We start from the raw sequence: 11407 nt of genomic DNA, 5'->3' as shown, positions 1-11407 counted from the left end.
ACTTCAATCAATCTCTGATCTTTCAAAGACTAGATCTAGGATAGCTTAGGAGGTATGTGCAACTATCACCTCAAAGTACAGATTTGCATAGAGGGGACAAGGGAATCCTTTATCAAGCGGGTCTGGAGACACTGGCTGGTGAACATAGCACACATCCCAGTGCCAGAATATTGTCTCCTGTTGGGTTCCTGAGCTTGGCCTGCTTTTCCTGCAGAAGCCAACGTTGATACATTCCTCTCAACAAGTCCTGGTCTGGGACTTTGATCGGTTAATGAAGTTTTTAAACTCACTTCGCGATCTACAAAGGATGATTGCCACGCAGTAGTGGGAGAGACAGACATCCGATCGTCCTCATTCTTTCACCCCCAGCTCAACCTAATACCGTCATTGGCATCTACACTGAGCAATTCATCCGAAGATGTCGGATAGTGTCTATAAAGCCACCATTGCTGCTATATCCTTGTAGAAGAGGTATTTTATCCTTAGTCCAATGTCAGTGCTTCTGGCACCAGGTGTTTCTTTCTCTAAATTCCCTGTGCGTGCTGGAGCAGATGATTATCCACGCATGCAGAAATGTTTACCGAGTCCCATCCATTTTGTCCTGGATCCTTCCAGCTCTGACATTTGATAACATGCATGTTATATTAGACTATAGTGAGGGCACTGAATGAACAAGTTCACAAAACAAAGACAGAGTTTTACTTTTCTAACCATTTTTATTTTCAGGGTCTCATTTGTAAACTACAGGGCATACCATGTTTGTTTAACTTCATCTATCTGAATGACACTTACTTCATTAAATTAAGAAATTTTAATTAACTAATGAAGATTTCATTGTCTACTCTTTTTATGTTCATATTAGGGTAGGTCATTTCGATGACAACTTTTATAGCTATAATTAAATATTTCTCATAGATTTAGTTAAATTTGCAAATAATAAGGCATGTTTCATCTTTATTTTATTATTCATGACATATCCAATTTAGCCTTGTGGCAGTCACCCAGCTTTCTGTGTCTTCTCTTATTTCTTTCCGCAAGTCTCTTCCTTAGTTAAGAAAAAAAGCATAAGGTACTGATATATCAGGGTTGTAATATCCATGCAATTCAGAAATAGACCCATGAACAAAGGAAGTGTTTCCTTCTCTGCTGTGATAGGTGGAGTAAGCCAACCCCAAGTGACCAGCACACATATTTATCTCATACCTTAATCAGCATAAATCCGGACAGTGACAGCTTGGCACGTGTTCTCTGGGTTCTATGTCATTCAGAAACGCCCTTTTGTGACACTCCTAGAAGAGAGTCGTTCTGCTGATATCTGCACACCCCAGGGCTGGGGAGCTTATACCTCTAAAGAAACACTGGTCAATTAACCATTTAACATTGATTTTTAATATATTCTTTATCTTCAGCTAAAGTATAGGATTGTAGTTCTTTTAATGGCGCTTTTGATTAACGAACTACTACAAATGCTCAGAAGCCTTAAGTGAAGCAACCTTATGAACATCAGAGTCTGGAAGACAGAACAAGTAGAGCCCATTGATTTTTCTTTCCACGCTGATGTGGATAGTCTCTTCTCAGAGAAACTGGTACTTCTGTTCCTATCTTACTGGTTTCTAGACCTTCAAATAGGACACTTTGTATGGACTTCACTTTAAAAAACATAAAGACAAGAATCCTAAATTCTCAAAGCTCGAGGGATGGCCTAGTGCAAGTTGCGCATCGTTTAGGCAGGAAGGCAAATTCACCAAGGGGAAGCCACTTGCCCAAGGACTGAGCCATATTTTTTTTTTTTTACCAAAATCCCAGTCGCAATACTATTGCATCTTATCAAAGTGCTATTACTGTGGTTATGAGCCATTTGGATCTAGAAAGGAAGCACCGCAGCCCCAGACACAGGCCAAAGATGCTGAGGTCATAGGTCATACTTACACATGGGAGTGAGTCTGTTGTTGGGATCTTGAGTTTCCCTAAGCATCTGTGGGACGTTTGTCAGACTCCACAGATCTGAAGACCCTGCTCTGTGGCCATGCTTTCACTCTTGATCTAAAAGCCTGCCTCTCTCTTTCAGCTACCCCACTCCATTGTCATGACCGCCCCACACCTAGGCATCCCTCCACCTCCAACAAAAGCCCTTCCCTTCCAACGAATGGTTTCTGACTCCTCCAGCCCACCCTTCTGAACAGCACAGTTGTGGCTATTTATGCTGCTTGTTTTCCCACTGTTCCCAGGTGGCTACCTTCCTAAGAGATTGTTTCTGACTCACTTTTCACATGGATCTATATGGTTTTCTCCCCAGCAAAGTTGGTCTTTTGGAGGGTAGAGAGGAGGCTGGAAACCCTCTGCATTTCCTCACTCTCCAAACTGCACCTCTCCAGCAGGTTCACAGTTCCTAAGTAAGCTAGGAGAGCCACCGCTAGATGTAGGAGTTAGCACATGATCTGGAATATTTAGTAATATCAAATGAATTTGGCCCACTCTATTGTTATATTCTACCTTCTTTGGTCTAACATCTACCAAATCAGCTTCCGCTCATGTGCCCTGCTTTCTACTTATATATTAGCAGAAATTTAAATCCTTTTTGGTTTAAACTATTTCCACCTGGGCTTTGGTAGGTATTTTTATTGCCGGAGCCGGTACAGATGTGACCTTGGCTATGGATCCAGGGGCAACAGACGTGGTTGTGGTCGATTTTGAAGAAAATAATCAGCCTCTATTAAGGCAGGGGACAGGAATAACCTACCCCAGGTAGATTTATGAGAAGGTTTTCAGGTAAAGGAAGGCTAGTCTCCAAGAAGTCAATTTCAGTGGCAAATGGACTCGGGGCAACTTGGAGGCTCAAGATCGTCAGTATCATCTCCATCCAACCAGTTGTTCTCATGCCAGATTTTCATATCTTCGTAATTCCCAATAAATGTCCTGACTTTCACGTGATAAACTTGACAAGACTTTGAATGCAACTGCCATTTTAATTCAGCAACCTGCCCGATACATTTTTTTTGTTGATTTTCCTAATAGTAGCCCTGTGGTTATAAGAAAAAACAGCATATTTTAGGGTCTTTCTGATCCTTAACATATGACTTGCGTTGATAGTTAAAGGACTAGAGTTTGTCGTTTTTTTTTTTCTGTAATTGCTCGCTTGTACTCAGAAGAGTCCTCCCACACCACAGCTCCCGTGGTCATCATTACTACCAAATGGTCATGTGCAGGAGCCACTTGGGCTCCCAAGGCATGTCTTCAGTTGGCACCTCACCACATTCAACCACAGGTGACAGCTTGACTAACCAGCAGGCCACTGCATGCCATGGACCACTAGCTTCTCATTTCCCATTAGGAAACAAAAACAAAAAACCCAGCACTACATTCAAGTGTAAAGACACAACCAAACCAATCCTTAAATCTCATCTTTGTGGGTCTATCTCCTGAGACTACTTGCCACAACCGTTCTCCATCAGCCAGGGCACGATCAGGAGACAGAATGCATACAGTTATTTGAACAGAGAAAATGTAACATAAATAATGACTAACCAGGACAATAGCCACAGTTCATCTATAAAGGAGTGATGAGTCACCTAAGAATTCCCTAAGGTTGATGGAGGGCATCTGTGGGAGAAATAAACTGGGAAGGCAGAGGGCTTTCTCCAAGGATGGGACTCTCCTCATTGGAGAAGGTGTAGGTTGTACTCTGTGGACAGCAGAGAAGCTCAGTGGCTTGTCCCAGGTCAAAGCTGATGCCCAGACACCAGGACGAGGGTGGTGGACAGGGAACTACAGCTGAAATACCCCTCCCAGGTATAAGGAGGCTGAGACAGATGGGCAGGGGCCCACAGCTGGAATTGGTAAGAAAGAAAGGCTCCTCCGTGGTGCTTGCGGGCCAGAGATGGGAGGCAAGAAACCACAGGCATGACTGACAAGCTGGAAACCTACCGTGATGCAGGCAAAGCTGGGAGCTGGCCGCTGGAGAGCCTGTGAGCCCTTAGAGGTGGCACTGAAAGTCGAAGGGAAATTGTCCATAGGGTGGCCACCACAACTTGATAGGGGGAGCCCCACTAGATGCCCCTAAATGTGACCCTGGCAGCAGAATGGTAGGAGGAGGAAGCAGCCCACCAGAGTGAAGTCCCTTCTTCTTGACCTGTCCCTTCTGCGCCCTCTGCTGGAAAAGCTAAACATTGCATGAGCTGACAAAGGGAAAATATTTCCAGGGTCCTTCATCATCACAGAGCAAGCAGCAACAGGTGAATTTGGAGCTAACAGGCAATAAATTGATATTTGGCACAATAGCATCAATTAGTATGACAACAGGTAACATTTTATATGGTCTTTACATTTTGCCAAGTCACCTTTATGTTTATAACCTTATTTCACCCCTCCCATTATTAACTTCATTCAAAGGATGAAGAAATTGTGGTTCAAAGATGTTGACCGATCCGGAGCCCCCACAGCTAACAAACAGTAGCGTTGGAGTTCCAATGAGATTTTTGGATGCCACATGAATTCTTCCTACCAAACCCACGGCCTTCCACTGGGGGAGCTGGAAAGAGGGGAGAATTCATTGATCATTTCAGTAAACCAATTTTGACTGAACATCCACTATATGCCAGGCACTGAATCAAGTAATCGGTACACGGAGTAGATTAAAGAGACATGGTCTGTGCTCTCATGGAGTTTACAGTCTGGAGCGGGGTAAGCTAACTTTATCTTAAAAGATAAATACAAGTAATAATATTTTCGGCTTTGCAGGGCAAAGAAGCAAAATCAAGGATATTATATTGGTGCTTCTATAGCCATTTACAATGTAAAAATCATTTCTACTCAGGCTGTACAGGCTGCAATAGTTTATTACAGTGATAGATAGTTTGTTGAGCTCCGGTCTCGATAAAGAGATAGGTAAAAAACGAAATGAGTGCAGTGTCAGAAAGGCACAAAGGAAAAGGAATGGTTCTATGAGAGAGAAAAACAAGGAGATGTAGGGAGAGATTAAGACAGAGGATCAGGGAGGTTGTATCTGAGGAAGGACACTGGGACCTCGGTCTGAAGGGTGGGTTGTTAGCTGGGCAGAGTGGAGGGCAGAGCATTCTGGGCCAAGGCAACAGCCCCCGGGGAAAGGGAGAGCCTGGTGCATCCAAGAAGTCAGAACAAAATACACACACACACACACACACGCACACACAGCAGTGGAGCTGGAACACAGACAGCAAACAGGACAGGAACATGGATATGATAGAGGAAGTTAGGGCATCAAACCTTCAGGCACTTATGAAGAGGGGAGCCAGGAGGCAGTCATGCCTGGGAACAATCGGAAGTCAAAGGGAAGGAGGAAGAGGGAGGAGAGCAGACACAAAGGCAGAGCGCGATTCAGCAACCACGGGGACCTCACAACCTCACAGCCTTACCCAGGAAATGCTGTTACGCGTGTCAGCCTTCAGGGAAGGCCCGCCTCTGGAGCCCCCAGCACTCGCCAGCACACATTCCTTCCGGGTCTGTACTTTGCTGCGTTCGCGGAGAGTCCAGATCACCTTTCCATTCCATCATTTCATCTGTTGCTCCGGGCCTGACAACAAGGGCAGGAAAGCAGCCTGGCCTTCTCCCCAGTTGGAGATGGAAGCTGGACAGTTCGGGCCCTGGCAAAGGACACAGGAGAAAGGGTCAAGACTCAGAAGACCTGGGCTTCTGTCCCGGCTGAGCATGGACTTCACATTTCACCCTTGAATCGGGCTTCTGATTTAAGGGGTCACAGAGACCCGCTCACGTCAAGGTCAAGAGCACAGACTCTCGTATCAGAATCTGCTCCTGGTTCAAATCAAGCATCTACTGTCCTCCAACGACCTGACTGTGGTCGTGTCACTGAACTTATCTGAGCCTCACACAGCTCTCTTATCTTCAGGATTGGGACCATCCTGGAATCTACCTGGTAGGATTGCTGTGAGTAGCAGGTGGGTGTGTGAAGGGTTGGGACGGCGCACAGGACAGAAAAAGCACTCAGGAAGTAATTGCTCTATTGGCTGTTTCTCCATTGGGTCTTTCCATCACTGTCTGACATAGGCAGGGCACAGTCATCACCCCATTTCATAGACAATGGACTTGAGACACAAGAAAGTTGAGTCTCTTGCCCAGGGTCTTGTGGTAGAGCTGGTCCTCAAACTCACATGTGCTGAGCTCCAGAGCTCAGTGTAGTTACCTTGGGCGAGTCATTGCAGCCTTGTGGGCCTCAGTTTACCCAATAGTAAGATAACAGGGGTGGAGGGAGGTCAACCATCTCTAGGTTTTCTTCCTGATGTGACCCTTCACATACGTACCGTCCAATCTGGGGATTTTGCCGATTTGGAAAAACCAGGTTCTGCCTGTGCACTCTTCCCAGTGTTCCCCCCGGGGGTGCTCGGGCAGGGTCGTTCCTGGCCTTCTAAGCTCCAGGGCTTTCCCAGGCCCCCCCGTCAGCCGCCAGCCCCCTGCTCCGTGCTCCACAAGCTCCCTTGTCACATAAAATTCTCCTTCTGACACTGTTTCCCTTTAGAAAGAAAGTAAATCATAACTTTTCACTTAAGCGTTTCTGCTTCTAGTCAGACCTGCTTTAGCCTGAAGTTGAAAAACAGTATATTTGGTTGGATCACATTTCAATTCAGTCTAATAGATATTTGCTTAAGGGGGAAAAAGGTTGAAGAAAAAAGGGAAATGTCAAAACGGAATAATAAAATGGTCTATAAACAGAAGCAGGTTTTCTGCGATATGTTACCCCGATAAACCCGATAATGGTTCCCAAATGCACTGTCCTGGTTTGATGCCAGCCTGGGCGGCGGGGGGTTCTGGGTTATTTTTAATTTTACTGTAGCCAAACCACGACCTCATCCCGAAGGAATTCTCTCCCACCAAAGAGCTGTATCGAGTTATTTGTCGGCTGAAATTCATTTGAATGTGGACTCATCGGAAACATGTGTGGCCACAGAAGCAGCCAAGAGGGAAATCTGGGGAAAAATAGGATTTCCAAGGAAACCCTTCCCTTTGTTTTAATGAAACAAGCTGGTCCTTGCGGGGCCTAGGGGCTTTGGTAGTGTCGGCCCCGAGCCTGCTGCATTCCGTGACCTGACCGCTCCGTGCCCTCGGCCGCCAGAGCAGACCCCCACCGTACGGTAAATGCAGCCCTCACCCATCACCCTCACCCACTTCGCTTCAGAGTGTGGGAGTTTTGGCCAATGCCCACACAACTTAAAGACAGAGCATAATAATGGCCATGAACGATGTTAAGGATACCCCCCCTTTAGCAAACACGTGCTATGGGCATTGTGCTAAGACCATAGTTTCTCATCCTCACAACAAAAATATGAGGAATGATTGGTCCCCATTTCACTGGCAGAAAGACTGGGGCTTGGAGAGTTTGACTCCCTAATAGCACCTGGTTATTTAGTGGCGTAATCAAATTTCAAGTCCAAGCCTGTGGTATCTCAAGCATTGGTCTAGCCACAATGCTTCTCTGAGAGATTTGGAGATGAAAAGTGACTTCAGACTGGGAGATCAGGCAAGGCTTCGTGTAGGAGGTGGCATTTGAGTAAGCAGGAAGCATGGGTAGCATTTAAATAGGGGGAGATACGTGTCAGACAGAATATAAGTCAGGGAGAAGGGGGGCCATCAGGAAAATGGAATGGAATCCCAGAAGGAGAAAAAAAAACCTGGCTGGGCGACTCCCAAAGGAAAACGGTGGGAAACTGGATGGGAAATGTCTCGTGAGTCAGCATCTTGGGAAGCACCTGGTTTTCAGATGATTGACAGGCTTGACCTGAAAGGAGATGGAAAGCCATTGACAGGTTTTCAAAAGTAAACCTGTCAATGATCTGTCATCTGGGAAGGGGTGGCCCAGGGAAACTCGGGAGGGAGGTCATGCAAGACAGCCAATGCGGTAGAGCTCATGAGATGGGAAAGGAGGAGCAGAAGAATAATCTAGAAGATTTAGGATGTTATATGGGGTGTGGGAGGGTGGGAAGGAGGAAACAATCTAGGATGAATCCCATGTCTCTGGTAAGAGTGATGGGGGCAGGGGGTGGGGGGTGAATGGGATCATTCACAGAAATAGGTGTGAGTTTTTGGGTAAAATGAGAGAATCTTGCTTTGGAATACGTTCAGTTTAAATTACGTTGTTTGTCTCCCTGGCTCCCACATGAAAGGACACGATCACGTTCCCCTCTGTTTCTCCCAGGCTCCTCGCACAAGCCTCAGCATGTAGAATGTACTCAGGGAAAAGCACTGAACTGACAGATTGGTACAATCACCCCACGTTCCCCACAGCCTAACAGATTTCACCCACCAGCAGAGCCGGGTTTTGGTCACACTCGGGATCCAGATTATACATGCAGGAGAAGCAGCACGTCCGCAGCTCACACAAGTTTCTAAATCCAGAAAGAACCAGAGGAGCGGCTATCTGAGATTGTTACATGGTCACTTCTGGGGTGGGAAGAGATGTGCCATTAACTCAGGACCCTGCCTTTTACCACGCCCAATATAGAGATGGACCCATCTGCCAACAAGCCATCATGGCCAAGATCTCAAAGAACCAGGACGAAAAGCCTCCTCAGAGTAGACGGGAGATACAATCAGTGGCTTTGGTTTTCAATCAAGCTCTTTCCTGTGCAAAGCAACATTGTAGGAAATTGATTATTCTATTGCCTTCTCAGAAATGGAGACTCTGATGTTGAAGAGAATGGTTTCCTGTAAGACAAAAGAACAAAGGTTCATGGGTCTGGGAGGATCATAATTTTTTCTAGTGTCTTCTAAACAATCGTGATAAATAGTGCGTGTATCACAGAAGGCTTATAAAACAGAGGATAATGCACTCCATGATGTCCCAGGCGGACAGAGGCTTCTCAGTCCACGTGATTGTCCTGCCTGTGCCCACAAACAGCTGGGGTATATGTTGTTCCTGTGATTTGGCTCCTCCTTTCCAAACTAGGGCCATTTTTACCCAGACAACCCTATGCAAGAACAAGGGCTTACAGGGACAAATCTGTTTTGGGAAGGTGTCTGTACTTAGGAGTCTTAACTTCCCAGAAGGGATTCTCCGGGGCTGGGGGTGGGGTGGTTGTCTGTTTTGAGAAGACATAATTAGGAGCCACTTAACACGGCGTTTTCAAACATTAACCAGGCATAACAAAGCAGTACAATACATCTCGAGATACCCATCACTCAACTTCAACAGGCACCAACATTTTCCCATTCTTGCTTCATCTGTAACTGCCACCCACTTTTATTTTGTATGTTTCTGCCCAACCTGTGATTTGATCATGCCCAGCAGCGTGTTACGAAGAATCACAGCAGAATCACAGGCGCTCGGCTGCTGCCGGAGTAGGAGAGCTTGACAGAAAATGGCATGTGTATCTTCACCCTCCAGGGCTCGCGCAGGACCTGGTGTGTAGTTGGCGCTCCGAGAGTGGCCTGGTGACGTGTGGTTTTGGCCTAGATGTGTGATTTCGGAAACATCCTTTGATCTCTCCAGCCCCAGATTTCTCATCTGCAAAGGAGGAACAAGAAAAATCTGCCGACAGAGTGATGATGAGCATGAAATCGGGCGAGGTAGGCTGAGCCCACAGTCAACTCAGTAGGGCTTCCCCTTCTGCCGACCTAGTCCCTCCTCAGTTACGGGATCCCCCAACCTTCCTAAGTCATGGGAATTAGGATGGGTAGGTAGAAAGGAAAAGGAAAAGAAAGGCGGGGTAAAGGTAAATGAGGAGTAAGGAAAAAGGACGCAAGAGAAAGGAAAAACATAAAGCCACGTGGAATGAGTAGGAGGGGAGCAAGGAGGGAGAGGGAGCCCTCCCAAGCATCCTGACACCAGCCTCATGACATAGCCACTTATGGCAGAATTGTGCATGTCAGGAAATGTCTTCTGTGTCCCCAGCTGAAAAAAAAAGGCAAAGGGCTGGGCACTATTCGCCTCCGGGCGACGTCCGTTTTCTCCATCATCCCCCACCCCAGCCATCCAGGGTCCTTGTGTCCGCTCCTCATGGTCCCTTCAGGACTTGCTCCCTGTAGAGTGTCTGGAGAAGGCACCACCCTGGCGTGTGAAAGTCAGTGAGCTCTGAAGTGTCCAGGGAGGAGGGCGTGTATTCCCTTCCATCTGGTCTGTATGAGTCCCGGACTCAGACGATGAGAACACGCGGGGATAGGAACTGTGGCAGAGCTTACTCAGGCGAGGGGTGGCCGTGGACAGTTAAAAGTGGCTCACGTACTCGCAGTCAGAGAAGACTTCTCCAGGAGGTTGGAGCAAGCGTCTGTGTCTTAAGTGAGTAAATGTTTACGCAGTAAAGAGAGGAGGAGGAGCTACTTTCAAAAGAGGTAAAACTCCTATATTTGGTTGGTCCATAGTTTAACCTATACTTTCAAACATGGGGAAGAATTTTTATTACATTACATTACATGCTCACACCCCCCATTTGCAGATGAGATGGCAGTGCCCCTACACCACGGACCTCATATTCTTTTCCTCACTGTCCCCACTCTAGCCTTGGGCAACCCAAGGATGTCTCCCCCATTCTACAGATCGAACAACTGAAGCTCTGCGAGGTTCTCTCCTTGCCTTGACAGGCTGCAGCTTCCAAAGTTCCAATTCACTGGTTGTCTATGAACCCCACCCCCCACCCCCTTGATCAGCCCCTTGATTCAGGTCTGGAACCTTCATGTGGCACTTTCTGCCTTGGAGAAAATCAACTGTGACCTTGGCACCCATTCCTGGCCTGCCAGTTCGTCCATGGTGGGAATCATTCCCCTCTGGATCCCCCGCCACCGGCACCGGGTCCAGCAAAGGGTTGGTGTAAACAAATGTTTGTTGAATTTAAAGTCACTGAACCTGAACTTAAGGACACAGAATGAAACAGCGGCAGTCGCCAGATGGTCTGCGTTTTGCTGGCAAATACTCACATGTGAAGAACACCCAACTATGTGGTCTGGCTTTTGCATATTCCATCCAGATGTTTGGCTTCAGGTAGAAGCAGACTAGGAAATCCTTTTAATGAACAGACTAGTGTTTCTTAACATGTTGAACCTCCAGACCGCTCCATTGTCTCCTAGTGTTTCTTAACATGTTGAACCTCCAGACCGCTCCATTGTCTCCTAGTGTTTCTTAACATGTTGAACCTCCAGACCGCTCCATTGTCTCCTAGTGTTTCTTAACATGTTGAACCTCCAGACCGCTCCATTGTCTCCTAGTGTTTCTTAACATGTTGAACCTCCAGACCGCTCCATTGTCTCCTAGTGTTTCTTAACATGTTGAACCTCCAGACCGCTCCATTGTCTCCTAGTGTTTCTTAACATGTTGAACCTCCAGACCGCTCCATTGTCTCCTAGTGTTTCTTAACATGTTGAATCTCCAGACCGCTCCATTGTCTCCTGCGCTGGGGCTGCTGGGAATTCAGCATTCTTAAATGGGCTG

At 46.7% G+C, this 11407-nt stretch overlaps 1 long non-coding RNA gene across 1 annotated transcript; it reads right to left on the bottom strand.

Moving 5' to 3' along the window:
• Positions 1-2946: 2946 nt before the first annotated feature.
• LOC131484393 (uncharacterized) lies at positions 2947-9879 on the bottom strand. Its single transcript, XR_009248220.1, has 2 exons — positions 5391-9879; positions 2947-4528 (listed from the first exon to the last, which is right to left on the bottom strand). It is a non-coding gene; the product is annotated as an uncharacterized LOC131484393 (long non-coding RNA).
• Positions 9880-11407: the final 1528 nt, after the last annotated feature.

The sequence above is a fragment of the Neofelis nebulosa genome, chromosome 9, assembly GCF_028018385.1.
Source record: "Neofelis nebulosa isolate mNeoNeb1 chromosome 9, mNeoNeb1.pri, whole genome shotgun sequence".
NCBI classification, from domain to species: Eukaryota; Metazoa; Chordata; class Mammalia; order Carnivora; family Felidae; genus Neofelis; species Neofelis nebulosa.
The sequence above is the reverse complement of the archived record's forward strand: the minus strand, read 5'-3'. Positions and strand labels throughout refer to the sequence as shown.